This window comes from Agelaius tricolor, unplaced genomic scaffold (genome assembly GCF_023055355.1).
Source record: "Agelaius tricolor isolate 1412-34295 unplaced genomic scaffold, bAgeTri1.0.p SCAF_46, whole genome shotgun sequence".
Lineage (NCBI taxonomy): Eukaryota > Metazoa > Chordata > Aves > Passeriformes > Icteridae > Agelaius > Agelaius tricolor.
The window spans coordinates 2863259-2883309 of NW_027269306.1; positions in this window are offsets into that span (position 1 = coordinate 2863259).

Sequence of the window (20051 nt, forward strand, 5' to 3'; positions counted from 1 at the left end):
ATTTGTATTTAAACAGCAGTTTACCAAGTCAGCTCTGCAAGTGAGAACTCAGAAAGGAAGAACTCAGAAAGGAAGGGCTCAGTAAACACATGGTTTTTGATCAAATGAATAATAATTTGAGATGGCTGTAAATAATTTGGAGCAGAATGTGCTGCCAGTGAGTGAAGCCTGCTCAGGAAGAGCTATGGTTGCACTTTGAGGGTGATTCCCCACAAGCCCTGTGTCCTGGTTTAGGGCAAATTTGGGAGAAATCCCGCTCTTTTTGCCTTCCCTGTGCCTGGCTGTGGCAGGGATTCAGCCCAGGCTCTGGGGCCCTGCCTCTGCCCTCCCTAAGAGCTAAAGTAGCTCCGTGTGCTTTAATGGTGTCAATCCTGATTTACTGTGTCACAGCTGAGCTTGTAATCTGCCTCTGAAATAATAACTTGATGCAGGCTTGAGTGAAAAAAAGGTCTTGTGTAAAATCAGGGACATGCTTTTGGTAAAGAAGAACTGTGAGAATTTTTTTTTTTTTTTAGTTTTTCTTTTGATTTTTTTTTTTTTATTTCTGGTTAAAAAAAACGGGTGTTTCATTTGTAAGGCGGGTTTGTGACATCAGAGTAAAGTGAAAAGAAAAACCAGCACATAATACTTTGGGCATTGTGGAGCTAAATGTAAACAGTGTATTGTTTGTACCAGTGAAATGCGTGTCTTTTTCAGCATCAGGCCACTTCTGATACACTTGTGTTGGCATCATTATCCTGGGGTAGGAAGTAGTCATTTATTTATTCCCTTTTGGCATCCATGGGATTTAGAGATGAGCTATTGCCCTTCTGGATACCTAATCCAATTCTGCAGCTTTTGGTTTTTCCAGTAAAACATCAATAATTTTATATGCTTCTATTGTCTGAGGCGGTTTTGTCTTGATGAAAGACATTTTAAGTGGGCAGTGTTTCAGAACGAGACCTCTCTTATGTAGCTTGTCATTACGTGTACAATACGTAAGTAAATCTTATCTATTAAATTAATGAGAATGTGGGGAGAAGGAAATATTTTTGATCAGTGGTAACCAAACTCTGAGAACGGGGAGGAAAAAAAAGATGTGCAAAGAGCTTCAAAATACAGCACGGCATTGTTTGCAAAAAGCCTGCTGTTTCCTTTATGTCTGACTGATCCGTGCCAGAAGCCCTCTTGAATTTCTACAAGAATAGAGCTTCAGATCATCTGCATTCAGTGCCAGAGTCATGGCCCTGGAACCGATAATTGCCTCTGACAGGATTTAATTACCTTCTGCAGGACCTTTTCTCTGTTTGATTGGAGACCACCCCCCGCTCCGATCAAACCAGACAGTAATAACACGCCGTGGCGCCGGAGCCAATCCCGCCAGCGGCCGCCGCCGTGACCTTGGCGAGCCCGCGGCGAGGGGCGGCCACCGGGGCCACCGGAACGGGGCTGGGGCTGCCACCACCGGAACGGGGCTGCCACCACCGGAACGGGGCTGGGGCTGTCCCCGAAACGGGGCTGCCACCACCGGAACGGGAATGGGGATGTCACCGGAACGGGGCTGGGGCTGCCACCACCGGAACGGGGCTGCCACCACCGGAACGGGGCTGGGGCTGTCCCCGAAACGGGGCTGCCACCACCGGAACGGGAATGGGGATGTCACCGGAACGGGGCTGCCACCACCGGAACGGGGATGGGGATGGCACCGAAACCGGGCTGCCACCACCGGAACGGGGCTGGGGCTGCCACCACCGGAACGGGGCTGGGGCTGCCACCACCGGAATGGGGCTGCGGATGTCACCGGAACGGGGCTGCCATCACCGAAACGGGGCTGGGGATGTCACCACCGGAACGCGGCTGCCACCACCAAAACGGGGCTGGGGATGTCACCACCCAAACGGGGCTGCCACCACCGGAACGGGGCTGTCACTGAAACGGGGATGGGGCTGCCACCACCTAAACGGGGCTGTCACCGGAATGGGGCTGGGGCTGCCACCACGGCCGGCGGGACTGGAGCTGTCGCCGAAACGGGGATGGGGCTGCCACCGGAGCGTTGCTGTCACCGTCACCAAAACGGGGCTGCCACCAGCAAAACGGGGATGTCGCCGCCACCGAAACGGGCCTGGGGCTGCCACCGCGGCCAGTGGGATTGTCACCGAAATGGGGCTGCCACAGCCCAGCTGGGGTTGTCCCCGCAGAGTCGGGGTTGTCACCGCTCCAGGGCTGCCACCGCAGATCAGGATTGTCATCGAGCCGGGGCTGTCCCCACGAAGCCAGGGCTGTCAGCACCGAGCCCAGGGCAGCCATCCCCGTGTCCCCTGGTGTCCCTCGGGTGGCACGGCAGGCTCAGGGGGCCCTCCCAGGCTGCCCCTCTGTGTTTGCCGGGCTGGAACCCACCCGGGTTGTGTGAGCTTGGGGACAGCCTGGTTGTTTGCTCTGCATCGAGCTGGCCCTGTTTGGAATATTAACTTAATGCCTGCAGTCCCTATATTGTTTAGATTTAATATAGAGCCTAAATGTACGCTTCCATATTAGTTAGATTTAATATAGAGCCTAAAAAGTGTACTCTATTCTTCAGGAAAGAAAACCCAGCAGCGGGCTCTTGGAGACCTTTGGAGTTGAAATAGCTGCAGGACCTAAGAGTGTGGTAGTTTTTAGCAAGTTTTTTCTCCTTCTCAGAAATTAAGCAGTTTTGCCTGTCTCTCATTCAGCAGCCGAATGTCTTGAGAGCTTTGAGAGTTGAAGCTGGCCCATCAGGTGTGCAGAGCACAGTCCTTGGCCTTGGTGCAGGCAAAGGCTGGGCCCTGCTCCGAGGATAGGTCCGGCCTAACTTAGCGCTGTGTCTGCTGCTGCTTTCTCCATCTTCAACCCGTAAATGGCAGGCAGTGGGACGGAAGGCAGGGGTGGTTCGGTGTCATGGTAACTTGCCCGGCTCTGGCCGGGCTGTGGATGAAGGGCAGGGCCGGAGGAGCTGCGTCCCTCACACATCATCACCTCCGGCAGCAGCGGGGCGGCTGCTGCGGGGCCGCTCCTCGAGGATGCGCTGGGAGGAGCAGCATCCACCGCTCTGCCCTGCATCACAGCATTGCCCCTCGCAGTCTGAAAAGGAAAAATAGGGAAAGGGATGGCTGACAGAGCTGTAGGAGCGGTGTTAGTTGAAGAAACAAAAGCGCAGAGTTGAGGGGGAGCTTGTACAGTTCTTGTACAATTCTGCATCCCTTTGTGCAAATGCCTTGTCTTCATTTTGCTGCTTACCCTGTTTTACCCTTTTCCTAAGTTTGCATATAGCTGATGTTCCTAGATGTTTCCATATGCTCTCAACAGGAATTGTGATGATGTGAGGCTTTCCTGATCTCCAGGCTAATAAGCTTCCATAGGAAGGCACTGTTTGCTGAAAATAAGTAAATAAGTGTTTTTACAAGGCAGCACGTGTGTGGGACTGGTCTAACCAAAGGCCAGTTTAACTGAGAGTGGTTTCAGCTTTCTGTGGATGGTCTGGAAACAGAGCAGCCTCTGAGGTGAAGAGACATTAGAAAGAGAAATGTGAATGTGTGATTTTTTAAAATTTTCTTCCAAACCACTGCTAGCATCTAGCAAAGCGTGCAGGCTGCTTGCACAGCCTGAGATGGCAGAAATGCTCCCGGCTGCAGTGACAAAGCTCTTCCCTGTTCCCAAAGCAAAGCTCTGAGAGGATCAAACAGACAATGATCTCAGCACAGGTCCCCACAGAAACATCCACTAACCCCAACTCTGGGAAATTTTCAATTTCCAGAATGGACAAAAATAGTAAGAGAATAAACCAGAGAGAGAGTGTGTGTGGGTGTTGGTGGAGGGTGGATGGAATCTGAGGCAAGTTGCATTTTATTTTTTTTTTTTTCATTTGCCCAGACAGATTCCACTGTGAACATGTAATGGTTTTCACTGAGGCACTGTGTTATTTTAAGGTAAATCTGCTGACTTCAGAATGCATAATCAGTTTCATGATCGTAATAAATTATATCACAGTCATCTCTGGTGGGAAAATGGAAGGAAACACACAAAGCAAGGGTGCCAGGACAGCTTGCTGGTTAGGATGCTAGCTTGGAAACCATGTCTTTCTGGCTTTTTAAGGGAATAATTTCAAAAGCATCTAGGTCAATTAAAAGCTCATTCTGAAAGCTTCGTAGGCACTCACAATTTAAATCTGTCTGAAAGATACTTTTGAAATCATTGCAGTTCAGATCTACAGCTGTAAAATTGGGAATTGCAGTACTTCTTGCAAAGGTGCTGTGTGAATAAAATATATTTGAAAGCAGCTGAAGCCAAATAGAAGCTCTCTGAGGAGCTGGGGTAGACAGCCAGCCAGGCTGTGGCACTGGGAACACTGATTCACCAGCAGCCACAGCTTAGGCAGTTCAGGCATCTCCCCCCTCCTGGCAGGTTGAACCCGGCTCTTGCATGTGCTGCCACAACTGTTTGCACAGCAGTACAGAGAGCTTGATCAAGGAACAGATCCAGCTGGTAAAAGATAAAATACACGCTGACTGCATGGCAACACAAACGACTGCGCCAGCCAAAACACTGCTTGGCACGTGGAGCCCAAGGAGGGAGGATGGGAGCTGCTTCAGCAACCTGCTGCCAAATGCAAAATCTCAGTCCCTTCTTATTTTTCAGGCACCTTAAATGTTAATCTAGAAAGGTAAAAGTCATGTTCCAATGTGCAAAAAGACCGTAGTCTGATGAGACAACTGCAAGATTTTTGTTAGTGATTTCTATATGAGGAAAGCTGGCTCTGTGATTTATGTATTAAAAAACCAGAAGTAAAATGAAACTGAAGTTTTTTTAACAAGGGAATTAGCTCATAAAAAATATTACTTAGAAGTCATGCTGTTATATTTTGATTTTTCTAAGTAATATAATAGAAAAGTTAAAAATGGACCACTGCCTGTAAAAAAAGGCAGCTATAATTTTTTATAACTTTCCTTAGAAACTTGTGTTATGTATCTTTTCCAGTATTACTTTTTAATTACCACTGCCCAATTGTGAGATAAATCGTTGCTGCATTGCCCTTTTCTATTTGAGATAAAGATCCTCATACTGTAGGTTTGTCTTTCCAGGCTTCAGTGGCGGTACACTAAAAATGAATTTCATCTATTCCATGTGACACAGGTTGTTTAACAGGAAAATGTTTTTATTAGAAGAACTGGGTTAAGGGTCCATCTGGAACCAATTGAATCCTCTAATGGCCTAACCCTCTATTTCTAGAGGGAGAGAGGAGAAAAAGCAGAGAGCAAATCCAGGCTAACAGTGTGGTTGTGCAGTGTGAATTTAAGAACTTTCCCCTTTGCTCCCCCCCAGCCTCTCATTCCTGCTCTCTAGCTGTAATTTGCCACGTCTTCAGCTTTGTGCATACAGCTATTTCCATGACTTGCTGTAAATTACACTCTTCAAATCACGGCTGTTAAAAGTCATCATGAAAAAAGGACGAGGGGGGCACTGAAATGGGGCAAGTGAGGAAGGAGTGAATTGTGCTGGGAGAAAGGAAATGGGTCTGAGGGAAGCCCAGGGCTTCCTCAAGCCCCTGTCACTTGAGGCAGGCAGCCCATGTGCCATTTAATCACAGGCTCAGCCGTGGGCTTGGGTGCTCAGCAGCCCTCTTCAGAAAATCCAAGTAGCCCTGCACCTCCCAGGCCAGCATGCTTTGGATATATATGGATATATCCATCCATATAGGAAGCACTGGAAAAATGGAAGGCCTCTTAAAGAAGCTGGGTTCAATGTCCAGTGAGGATCCCAGATGTATTTCTGTTATTCCAAGTGGCTTTGGCTCAGATAAAAAAGAAAAATAACAACCCAAAGGGAAAACATTTGCAATAACATTGCTTTAGAAAGGAGTTCATATCAAAAAGGCATTGAGGCAGCAATTGTCCTGATGTTACATTGTTTATAAACCCAGAATTTAGCCTTATTTATTTTCATCTTCTGGCACAATGTTAAGCAATTTCTTTCTCAAGTGCAGAATGGCCTTTTAGACATCAAATGCCTGCTACTTGTCCAGGACAAAAAGGGCTGCAGCACATACATTAATGTATGTCCTGGGATTCTCCATGCTTCTGATTATATTACTTCTTGAGTTTCCTAGCAGAAAGTGAGGGTCATTCTGGATGTATATTACTGTACTTGTCTTGGCCAAAAACCACCTTAAATGTTTGTTAGTGATAGAGGAAAAAGTGAAATAGAAAAAAAAATTCTCCCAAAGGAAAATAATTTTCCTTTCTGAAGCTGGCCATTGAAAACATTTTATCTCCAAGTCAGGTTGCATTATTAACTTGTATCAGTTTGGACTGATAGCAAAATGTGGAAAAATAATATTATGTTTCTAAAAGAAAAAAAAAAAACCAGCTAGGAAGTCTGAAGCTGTCTGAATTTTATGTAGCTCGTGTTCCTTAGCACCACATCTCTGGCAGAAACAATATAGGGTAGAGCACAGTGAGAGGAAATGAACATAAAAAGTGTTGATTGTGTTAATATTAGTGGATGTATTGATGTGTGTGTTTGGGGAGGAGATAACTGTGCAGTTCATTGCTAACCTCCTCTGCCTAAATGCACTGTGCAGTTATTTGAAATACCTTGTGAAAAAGATAAAATCCTAAGTGCAAAGAACCTAAAAAGGCATCCACATTGAGAAACTGTACCCAGTTGATTATTCAGCTGGCAAAATGGGAATTTCAAGTTGCATAGACAGCTAATTGTGGCCTGCCTGTGGAATGACAGGTCTATAATTTTTAGTTTTGTGCACATTCAAAGCCAGTCACCTTGACACTTAACAGTCCATTATCTGCTGGCCACCGACCATATGATGATATTCAAAGAGTGACAGGTCTTTTCCATTACAGAATGATAAAATGCACTTTGCTTTATTTGGATAAAGCTGTCTTCAGAGACAGCACAAGCCAAGTGCTTATCTGATCCTTGCATGCAACAATGACACTGAGACACCTTTTACTCCACAGGGCTAACCTGGTTTTTGTTGGATTTATTTTGTTGTTGTTGTTGTTGTTCTTTTGGGATAAAGATGAGTGAAATTGCTATTCCCAGCATTGTTTTGTAGGAGAACAGACAAGCTGGCATTCATATCTATGATTTCTTTCAGTATTAAATAAGACAGATTGCAGGAAGCATTGGGACACAGGTCATGCAACTACATGATTCATAATCTAAGGAGAAATGTTTGGGGTTTTATAAAGAAACTGTTTGTTTTCAGCATGAATACAGAGAGAGGTCAAAAAACACGTCCCAGGATACTTTGCTATCAAATAACAAAAAACCCCAACAAATCAGGCATTTGATTGCAGCTCAGCCAAGGGGCTGGATCCCATAGCCAGGGGCTCTGGTTGAGGTGAAGGTGTCTGTGCCTCTGTCCCTTGAGGCTGGGGGCTGTAAGAAAAGCACAGCTGGGAGGGAAGGCAGGGTTTGGAGGATGTTCCTCAGCTGAGGAGTGATGCAGGGAGGGCAGGGAAGTGTCAGAATTCAGAACATCCCTCTGGCTGTCCTGGATTGCCAGGACCCCAGCCAGCGGGCTCAGAGACCCTGGCACAGAGCCCAAGATGCCCCTGTGGTTTTGATTGTGACCCATAGAGTCAAGTTACCACCTTATATGAAGATCTGCAAGCCATGAAAGTTTAAGTAGATTAATAGTTAGTTTGTCGCAGGGTGAGAAATAGATTTTTTGGGTTTTTAGAAGGGGGGTTCAGCGGGCAAGATGGAGGGATCTGGGCATGTCCAGCCTTTCTCCTTCTTCTTCTTGGCCTCCATCTTCTGCTGGGATGTTGGCACTTTTAGATTGGTTTAAGGCAGAAGCTCACTGTCTAACATAGGTGATAGGTATTTGTTGGAAGCCAGGAAATTGCTCAGGCTGCCCTGGAGGGCTCCAGCCCCTGCCCAGGGGGCTCAGAGACCTGGGCAAACAGCCCAAGATTTAGCCCTCGGAAAAAACAATTGGAATCAAGCCCATTTGATTTAGCCCTTGGAAAAAACAATTACCAACCTTTAGATGAAGAATTACAAGCCACAAAAGTTTAAGTAGAATAATAATCAGTTTGTCACAGGGTGCGAAATAGATTTTTTGGGGGTTTTTAGAGTGGGGGTTCAGGGGGCAAGATGGAGGAATCTGGGTGTGTCCAGCCTTTCTCCTTCTTCTTCTTGGCCTCCATCTGCTGTGATGGTGGCACTTTCAGATTGGTTGAAGGTAGAAGCTCACTGTCTAACATAGGTGATGGGTATTGGGAAGTTAATGTAAATAATGTACACGTAGTTTTTAGTATAAAAATATAACATCACCCCAAGGACAGGCAGGGTGCCTCTGTCTGTCCTGCTGAACGGACCTCAGCAGGCAGAGAAATAATTTTATAGATAAGGAACAATAACAACCTTGAGGCCGAGAACTGAAGAGTTCTGACTCCTCCTTTGACTGCCAGGCTGGGAAAAGAGACTTTCTAACACGTCTCAGAGTCACTGTGAGCAGCTCAAGCCCTGAGAGGGAAGCTGTGCAGAAGCCACAGTGGGCAGGGGGAGCCTCTTCCTGCTGTCCCTCTGGGCAGGGAAAGTCATTCCTTCAATTGGAGCATATATATTGACAATTTGAGCATATTTATGTGAGTATATCAGAGACAATGGGAGCACAGGAGCTTGCAGTTCTCCAGAACCTCACGGGAGATGGGCCCACAGCAGCCATGAGCTTTGTTTTGGCCTCAGCACCAGTTTCTGTGCCAAACCCTTCTCCCTGAATTTCATTTATTTATTGCTAAATGTTGGTTCTTAGCTGTGAATTCTGCATGTGCCTTTTGAGTAGCTGCTCTTCAAGTGTTTTTGGACTTTGAGCAGAGAGTCAGGATTGTTTTTCTTAGCCAGCAGGGCCTGCTCCAGCTCCCAGGGACATGAGTGGGGAGATGCTGACTGATTCATGATGTGCTGGAGCAGGGTCTATAGGAGTAACCCTGCAGAGATGGGCTTTTCCAAGACATAACTTTTATCAGCACTTCATTTTGTAGTGATCTTTAAAATGATAAAGATCCTGCAAATTGCGAATTCACAGAGCGCTTTTCTTGAGCATTTGGAGTGAGCAACAGTGACTTTTGCCACTGGAAAAAATGATTTGGGGGTTTCCCAAATGATACACAACTGTCATTTCAATGTTAAATACTATATACACACATACACACACATACACACACATACACACACATACACACACACATACACACACACATACACACACACATACACACACACATACACACACACATACACACACACATACACACACACATACACACACACATACACACACACATACACACACACATACACACACACATACACACACACATACACACACACATACACACACACATACACACACACATACACACACACATACACACACACATACACACACACATACACACACACATACACACACACATACACACACACATACACACACACATACACACACACATACACACACACATACACACACACACACACACACACACACACATACACACACATACACTTACAAATATTATATGTAGTAAATATATTTCAATATACTATAGTATATATAATAAATATAATAATAAATAAAAATAATACATTAAATATATAATGATACAAAATATTTGTATCTACCTTAATATATCATATTTAGTATATTAAATATATTTATATCATGTGTATTATATAAAATATTATATATATAGTATTATATATGCTATATATTATGATATATAAAAATACATATATTATGTATTTATATATACTATATAAATAGTATATACCATATATAAATACTTAAATTGTTATAAATACTTTATATATAAGTATATAAATACTATATATATCTATATATACTGTATACTTGTATTTATATATACTATATTATAAATATAGAATGTATTTATTTATACTATACAATAATGTAAATATATAATATATATTTATCATATATGTTATCTCGATATAAAATATCTATAAGATATACTATAATATATATTATATTTATAATTTAATATCTAGAATAAATATATTTATAAATACTACATTTTTAGGTCCTTGCTTTCTCAAAACTACAATATTTTTACGATTTTTTTTCCCTGCAAAAATATACTTTGCATGCAAACTTTGAGTCTCCTGTGTTCTCAAGTATGCATAAGATATACTATAATATATATTACATTTATAGTATAATATCTATAATGAATATATTTATTATATAAAGTAGTATAATTATATTTAGTAGTATAATTATATTTATTATATAAAGTAATATATATATAGAATTCTATATTCTATATAAATACTACTTTTTTAGGTCCTTGCTTTCTCAGAAGTGAGTGATGATAAAACTACAATATTTTTACGTTTTTTTTCCCCACAGAAATATCCTTTGCCTGCAAACTTTGAGTCTCCTGTGTTCTCCCATGTGCAGTGCACTGCAAATATTTCTGCACAGCTGTGGAGGAAAGGCTGATGAGCAGAGCACAGTCTGAGAGAGCAGTCAGGAGCCTTCATTTGTCCCCTACATGCTGCAATAATACTAATATACCTTTTACTCTGTAGAGTGGCTTCTACTTGGGGAATTGTGCTTTCATCCAATTTTCTTGCAAATAATGAACAAGTTCCTCCAGGTTTATTGGCGCTACCCTGTGCACACTTTTTTTTTTTTTTTTTGGTGTAAATTATTTATTCTGCTAATTTAACAGCAAACAGTCCTGGCTAGTGAGCTTAGTGAGGCAATTTCATATGTATTGGTTGTAGGTTAATTATTTAGGGATTGAGATATCTCTGGTAATGCCAAATAAGTACAGACTTCATCAGAGAAAGCAATTGAATGTGTCCAGCTTTTCCAAATCTGAGATCATGCAACCATCATTTGATGGTCATTAAGTTTGGTGTTTTATTGCAAATAACACGAATGTGTTTGTTTGAGGTTGCCCACAAGTTAACCCTTGTAGCTCCTTTCCCAAGAGGTTTTTTGTTTTCCCCCAGGAGCTCCCAATCAACTTTTTGATCCCTTTGAGCTGACCAGAATGTTCCAATCCACACATTCTGTTCTTGTGGAAATGGAGGCTGTTAAGGGTGTTTTTGGATATGTGTCTTGTGGGATACCTTAATGGTTTGGAGGCTTTAGACACATGAATGCTGAGGAGGCCACAGATAAATCACGTTTAGGACCACAATAAACACTCTCTGCTGATTTTCCTCTAAGGTGGTGTGCAGGCACACAGTGCAGCTGGCCTCACTGCTGTAACTGTCACTGTTTTAGGGAGAGATTTGGATGCCAATCATTTGTAAGAAACATGAAATATCTCATGTCCTGTAGCATCACTCTCCAGTTTAATGGGTGTTTTGTACTTTCTTTAATTCAGCAAGGAAAGCATTATTCTCATGAGGACTTTTCAGCTGAGATGCCATAACTGGGTGATTCATTTGAGGGAGTAGAGCCTGGGAAGACCATGTCAGAAAAGCAGAGTGAGGAGAAGGCTGTGAGCAGGGCTTGGTGTGGATAACACGTTGAGGCATGGTTGTTTCTATTCTGCAGCAAAGTTACTGCTCTGTGCTGTGCTCCTTAAAAAGCACTCAAGAAAGCCCTGCAGAAGGGCAAGAAACTCTCATGTTCAGGTTCTGACACCTCTTCAGTAGCAGCTGGAGGGGTTTTATTTTTTAAAATGGGGTAACCTGCTCTGTAGGCTGGTTTCTGGGGGGGCAGTGGGTGTTTGAGCTTTGTTTTTCCTTCTCTTAATGCTTGATTTGGGGTGTTGTGGTTTTGTTTGTGTTTAATACACGTGTGGATTCGTTTTTCATGCGAAATTTAAAACAAGTTGCAGGTGGTGGGGAAGATTTGAGATGCTCCTCTTCTCCTCCTAAGGCAGTTCCTCCTGCAGTTGTAGGTCAGCCTCCACAGAAGTGCTTGCTCCCTTGGAGATGAGCTGAGAAGATGCCCTCAAGGATGGGTTTGTTGAGGTCTGTCCAGGGTTCCAGGTGGCTGTGGGGTGGAATAAAGAGGTGCTTTGTGCAGGAACTGCTGTTGTGTTTGGGATGCAGAGCAGGTGGTGCATGATTCCCAAGCTGCATTACCAACTCCCAGTTTGCTCCCTGTTGTACCTGGTGGCATGGGGACAAAGCTCACAGCCCATCTGCCTGGAAAGGAGGGCACAGGGCTGGTTTGGATGCGCTCAGACTGATCAGGGAAACCTGAAATGAGGACACCTGACAGATTCAGGGGTTTCTGGGTGGAATGTAACCTTTAAAAGGCCCAAGAGAATAGCACATGATCTTTCAATGAGTTCCCTCACTTTCACATTGTTCTTTGGTATGAAATGTTTGACAGAGATTCCACCTGCCTGTTCCACAAGTAGGTCAGCATTTGATAACTGCATTAAAATTGGAGTTTCCTAAATCCTCTCTCTCACTATAATCCTGCCTGACCCTCTCAATTTTCCTATGTTCTAACGCGCCGTAATGGAGAAAATGTGGAGCCTTTTTTTGAATTATTTCCGAGTTGTCACCCACAAGGAAGCTGTTTTGTTTTAGGTTTGGGTCACATCTCTTCCCCAACAGCCTCTGAAGACAGCCATCACAGCTATGATGCCACAGAGGAAAGGTTTTGTCATGGAGAAGGCCATGTCTTTTTGTATTGTTCTGGAAAAACCCCACCAAGTGTTTGGGCCTGTGAAAGGGACATAAAGTATATATTTGGAATATTTAAATATATTTGGTAATTTAACTCTTCAGCCTGACACTCAGCTCATTTTCAATGTAGCCCATCACTTCTGGTGTGACATTACTGCAAGCCTCCTGATTAAAGCCAGCTCTCTTATGCATACTTTACCTCTGTGACCTATGAGTAGCTTGAAACCATTTGAACTCTGTCTAAATTGGATCCCCCTGGTTGTAAGTGTTACTGCATGTCAGTTCTGTGTCAGTTGGATGGAAATCTTGCTGCAGAGGATGAAAGTTCACAGCTCAGTATTAATCTACTGGGCAAGCTACATCTAATGCCTTCAGTTTTCTTGAAATATAGCTCCCAATGACCTCTGACAGGTAAAATACAATGCAGGATTTTCTAATATTCATTTTCAGTGTAGCTATTTAAAATAAGGCATGGATCATCCTTCTGTACCAAATAAATGCTGTGAGAGACAAAATTAAGAATAGTGACAAGTGGATTATTGGATGTGGAGACTTTGGTTAATAAAATATGTCTAGGTCCATTACTCCACAATTGTCTTGGAATAGGAAATACAAATCCTGGCTGTGCTAGAGGAGGGTGTGTAGGGATGAGCTGCTGGCTGGGATTCCCTTGGTGTCTCTTGGATGAGACTTTCAAATGGCTGTGTGAGCTTGGAAAAGAAAAATAAATAAATTCCTGAAGCTGCATGGCTTCTGGAGCAGGCAGCATCAATCACTGAGTGGAGCCTGTCTCCAGCTCACAACCAGGAACTTTGGATTTAGCACCAGCTACTGTTTTAGAAGAGAATCTGTGCAGATTTGTGCAGCTTGGATGACACCATTATCAACATCCTGTGCTGATACACAGTGACAACAGTGACACATCTGCTCTTGTCGTTGGTAGGGAGAATTCCAAGTATATTACATTTGGGTTTGCTTTTGAAGGGGCCTTTTTTGGGCTCAAAATCCAAGCCTAAAAAAGGGAAAATGCACTGATAAGTGCAGGTTTGTAAGTCTGCAACTTCCTCTCGCTTCTGTTTAAACTAACAGCAAAACTCATACCTCTTTCATGGCAGCAAGTTTGACTTCTAAATATTTATTTAGAGTCTGAAAGGAAATTCTGCATTCATTGCAAACCCCAAACTGTCTCTAAAAAGAGTGGGATTTGGTGGGAAGGAAGAAATCCAACCCTGAGCTCTGCTTTGCAGGGGGATGCTGCTGGTGCTGGGAGGGAGGGATGCTCTTCAGGCACTAGACAGGAATCAAATCAATATTTCTCAAAGCCCTGCTGCAGCCCCACTGAGAACTGACCAAGTGTGCTGTGCTGGGCCTGCAAGGAGCCTGGGGCTCTGCAAGGAGCCAGGGCTTCAGCCCTGTGTTTAAAGAGAAATTTCAGTCTATTGAGAGGGTACCTACTCAACAGCATCTTTGGAGCCCTTCCAGCTCCTCTGGTTCTGGAGCTACAGTTTGTCTTTACAAACAGAGAAGTCAGATAAAATAGCCCATCTGATGACTCTCATCCTGTCACTCCTCTCAGGGAAGCAGAAAACAATGGTAATAAATCAGTACTGCTATGGCCAGAGGTATTTTAAGACAGTGGCAGTCAGATCAGTTCTTGGACAGTTCAGGAGCATATTTTCCTCCTGTTTCTATTTTTAAACTCAGGCTTCTAAAATCCTGACAGCCTGGCTCTTTTTCCTGTGACTCACACAAAGAAATAAATTTTTGATTACAACATGTGCAAGGGCCCAGAGCCCAAAACTTTCAAGTTCTCTTCTGTCAGGGGCTCTGAGGCCTGGAATTGAAGGATAGGTATCAGATGTTGGAGGAGCTCCCCGTGGGTGCAGAGCTGGGGTCACACTCATCTCTGGGAGACCAGAGCTCACCCAGAGGCAGTGCCACAGGACTTTTCTCTGAGTTCCTGCACACTTTCTGACATAAATATAGAATTACAGCACAGGGACTCTTGCAACAATGTAACCAGAGCAAAGTATTTGAAGAAATGGAAATTAAGTGGCATCTTGCAGACTATGGCAATCTGGTGGCTGGTGGGCTTTAATCATTGATTTTTTTGCTGTGTTAATTTGGCAGTATTGAACGTTCAGACCCGACAAATAGGTGGAAAAGAGCACTCTAATGAAAATCCATCAGAACATAAGGGAATGCTTCAAAGTACCAGGAGAGTGTGCAGCTGGATTCTGGGCTGGAGGAATCAAAGCAGGGACTGACAGCAGTGAGCTCTTCCCTTGCTGTTCATTGGCTCACACTCTTCATTTTGATAGAGACCCCCAGATATGGAGGAGTAATTTGCCCTTTGTAGAACTCCCATATGTGGGAAATTTTCTTCTTAAGCTTGCACAGAGGGCTTTATGACAGGCCAAACTTGAAAGAGTAGAAGGAAGCCAACAACAGTGAATAAAATACTCTGGTTTCATGGGTTTTGCGTATGAAACAGCTGGCTGGAAAATCATGTGTACTTAAAGTTTCTTTACATCCACAGCTAATGTCTAATCTCAAAAATAGGAGCTTGATCTCAAGGCAGGGCAGCATGTGTGCTCTTTTCAATTTTATCAATTTAACTGGAAGTGAAGCCAAGAATTTCAGTGGTGTGAATGTGATCCTGTATTGTCTGCTCAACATCAAGTACAGCCCTCAGCCTGAAGCTTGGACAGAAGCTTAAGTATACATTTGATTCTAGATTTGCCCTCCTTAAGGCTAGCAGGTTGTTCTAAATGGGAAAAAAATCACTGTCAGATGATTTGTTTGTCTTGCTGGTGGGTAGAGCCACAAGCTGATCTGGAGAAGTTTTGTGTCTGGATTTGTTTTAAAAGCTGGAGCGTTTTGTATGCTTGGCCCTATACTGGATATGGGCTTGTGGAAAGCTGGAACTGAATCCCTACTTTTTCCTTTGTCTTATGCATCGCCATATTTGTGTTTTTAAGGTTTTCCTTTTGCCTTCTCCTTCCCCAAGGTGGGACATCTCGTTCTGTAGACACAGTTTGTCTTTACAAACAGATAAATCAGATAAAATGTCCCATTTTGGGACATCCCAGTGGGTGGGGCACTGTGGCAAGGAGGGTGGTACAAACAGAGCCCCTGCCCAAGGCTGTGCAGGTCTGAATGCACAGCAGGAATCCACTGAAGCCCTCCCTGGGGCACACCAGGTTTAACCACACACCTGGTTAAATTCTAACTGAGGCTTAGAGCTGATTTCATGAGCTGGTTTTCTCTGAGAAAGCAATTTTCTGAGCGTGGTCCCAGTTTGGGATGGATCACAAAAGTCACAAAAGATGGAATTGTGATCAGTGGGTCTGAGGGGGCAAAGGAACACTGAAAAACTCCTCACCTGCATGGTCTGGGTTAGCTGGCAGGGAAAATGACTTTTTAACACGAAGGTTTTGAGGTCACCTCATGGGAAAAGTGATCAGAACCCACACCTAGATTAGTTTAGAAACCTGAATGTATTTCCAGCAAGTTCTCTCAGGATTCCACTTGGCATTTTTCTACAAGCTCCTATCTGTATATTCCCTAGTAGAAAGGAATCTTGAAGATAATATCTTCTAGATATTAGACATTATTAGATATCAGCTTTCTAATTAGGCTTATTGGTAATTAATCTGCATAAATCCATATGCAGAAACATCTCATTACAATTCTTTGAAAACATGATACAGGACATGCAAGAGATGTTTGTGTCTGCTCATTTTCCATTTCATGGTTTCTGCCATCCCTGTGTCATGGTGGGGTTGAAGGTACAGTTTAGTTAAATTTTCAAATTTTAGAAGCTCCTGCTTGGTATCCGCTGCTCAATCTTGATATTGTCTTTTGTACATGAAAATGTTGATGACTGTACTGAGGGATACATATTTGAATTGAATAATAACACTGTTTCTATAATTTCTGTGTGTTTTGTTGTTTAGTTGTGTGCGTTTTTGGAGATTTTTTGTTTGGTTATTGGGGGTTTTTTTGTTACTTTCCAATCTTTGCTCAGCTCTGCAGGCACACTGAGATGTGTCAGGAGGAATAACATATAGCTGCAGTCCATCATCTGCATTCCCTTTGCATTAGGTGTAACACTGGCATGAAAATCAGAGCCCCTGCTCCAATTTTTCCAGCTGTCTCTGTCTCCCTGTGATCTTTTTGTACAAATTTTCTGGCAAGTCTACGAATGTGCACGCTTATATCCCTTTCTTGGGCATGCATACACTTTTTTCCTATCTCAAAACATGGGTAGAACTGAATAGAATAATTCATTTTTTCCCCCAGTAATATGAGTGTGTGTTTACTGATGTAGGTAAACATCAGTAAACAAAACATACATCTAATATACAAAAATTACAATATCTTCTTTCTTTGTCCTCTTGCTCTCAGATCTCTATGTAAGTTTGGTTTGTTTTCATTCAAAATGTATGAATAAAGCAATATCAGGATATTTTCACTGCCATCATCAGGTCTTATTTATACTTTTACAGCTTCAGGAATTGTTAACTTTTAGGCAATAAATGTCATCTTACTTCTGAGGTCATATTTATTTTATTCCCCTCAGTAATATTATTGCTTTAAAACTGTAATATGCTTTCTATTTTGGTGTTTTCCTGTTGCCCCCAGGGACTTGAGCTCTAACTAGGATGGCCACGGTGCTGTTCTTATTCTGCACATGGTTCTGGGTAGGCAGGAGAGAGTGCCAGGGCTGAACATGATATTCCACTGGAGCAGCTCCTGCCAAGCTTTTGGGCTTGAACAATTTGGAGGAGACGTGATGTCACTGTCTCCATCAAAGTTGTACTGTATGTTTGTTTCAAAAATAACAATTAACATAATTTCTTGTGGGTTTCCCTAATTTTTTGTACGTGCTCTCTGGTTTCACAGCCTTTGCACTGCGTTGCTTGTGTCCCGGTGGTGTTTCTGTTTCATTATTTTTCAAGCTGAGTTTGATGACACTGATTTAGCAGTTTCTCACAGTTCACTGCTCCAGTTTCCATCAAATTATACTTGTAGTTATACTAGACACTTTCATCATCAATTTCCATATGCCTCAAAGACATGCAGGGCCTGGTTTGCCAACACTGAACTCAAATTCCAGACAATAACTGGAATACAGGATTTCTGTTCCGAGGGTGCCTGAAACAAAGAGTGTAACATCCCTCAGTTCTTAGCAAGTGTTTTCAGCCTGGATGCATTCAAAATCCACACAATAACTGGTAAGGAATATTGATTGTTTTTAAAATGCCAAATCGAGGGATAAAAATGAGCATTGACCAGTACTGATACCGTAGGACCTTCACCATTCCTTCCCAGAAAGCTGGCTTACATTAGAGCACTGCCTGTGCATTTCAGGTTTGCTCTTTCCCCACAGAATGGGAGGATTCCTAAGCAACATGAGCTGTATTTCCTGTACAGCAGAGTCTGAAAATGATGATAATTAGCACACAGTAAAGATTTTGGCTTCAGGCTCTTAGGTTTAAGTGTACCTTTCGATCAGCAGTGTTACCAGGACATTTCAAGTGACAAGGCTCCTGAGAAAGTCTTTTCCTTCATTTAGAGAGCTCAGATTGGAAAATATGTCCATATAGGAACACCTGAAACCTTTAAAGGCTTTCTGTTATGGTTATCCTGCAGTTTTTTGTCAGGGCACCACAGTTCTGACCCAGAGGGAATCTGGATGAACCAGAAAACCAGAACTAGCTGCAGATTTCCTGGAGAGCACAGGAAATCTTTGTGTCTGTCAAAAGCATGAAGTTAATTATGCAAGGCATGAAGTGAAGCTCTATTTGTTTAGATGTAAAGAGGTTAACTCTGAGTAGCTGTTGACAATAGTCATCATCATCATCAGATTAATTTGCCAGTAAATCTGTAGCCTTCAAAAAAAAATATGTATAGAAGATAGCACAGGAGTAATACTCTCTCCTCTTTAATACCATGTAAAATGCTTTTCTTGCACTGAGAAATAAGATCAATTTCAGGTTTGCCATTTGCTTTCCGTGTGGAATTTTGACTGATTTGGAGAATTTCATACATAACTTTCCATGCAATAGGAAAGAATAGCAATATTCTCTCAGGAGTAGTGAGAAGAATTTTTCTCCGTCTGCAGGAATTTTGGTTTGTGGAGCCTGACATTTGAAAAATGCAAAGGAAAACCACTTTGACAGAATCTTCTGTCTGAAGTCAGAGGGACAGGGGTAGAGTTAGAGTGTAGACAGGAGGGCATCTGCTATCAGTGTGACTCCTCAGACCCTTGGGGACACAGTTCGTGTTACACCAGGAGCAGAAGCAGTGTGTGAGCAGGGTCTGCCACAGGAGAGACAATCTCTGTGATGAACAGGCCAGGAAGTTGAATAAGTACAAGGTCAAGGAGAGGAGAGGTTTGTGAGACACTCTTTTGTACTAGCAACGCCTGTTTTCTCACACATCATCAGATTTTGGTGCAAAATTGTTTGGTACAAAATGGGCTATGAGTGCCTGAGCTGCAGGTGAATTAAACTGAAGGTTTTCCCATGCCCTGGCTTAGACTCAATGAATAATTGAGTCAAATAAGAAACTAATGAAATGATAAAACAATCACTTGGGGATAAAAGGCATCCACCTTCTAAACAGGCAAATTGCAATGCAATGAATAGGATGTTAAAGCACCCACAGGTGTGTATTCCCTGCCACAGCTCACTGACCAGAGTGTGACCCCCAAAACCTTTCCTTGAAGTGTGCCCTGAGCCTCCAGCACCTGGGAGTTCCTGCAGTGATGCCTGTGCAGGAGCTGCTCTCCATCAAACAACACTTGCATCATTATGTACATACAAAACTGCCTGCTCTGTTGTGAAGAAATAAATCACCCATGGATCCTTCTTAATTCTGAAAAAAAAAATGTTCAGGGAAAAAAAATTATTAATATTTATAACATATACTATTATGATATATACTAAATGTAAATATATATTATATATAAATATATATTATTATATTATATATATAAATATATAATATATATTATAATATCATATATAATAATATATATAATATATAATATATAATTATATATATAAATAGATATAATATAATTATATTATATATAAATATATATTATATATTTTATATATGATAAATATATAATATAGAAAATATATAATACATAATATTATTAATATTACATAATGTTGATAAGATTAATATTATTGATATTATATGATATATAATATTAAAATATTAATATTATTAATTATTTCTTTTCCAGGTACCATGACTATCAGTTACACTGGGAGTTCTTAGAAGGACAGACACTTCTCCTCCAGCTGGGTGTTATTTTTGCATCACTTTATTTTTACAGAGGGTAAGTAGGAAAATTCCAATCAAATATTGAATTTTAT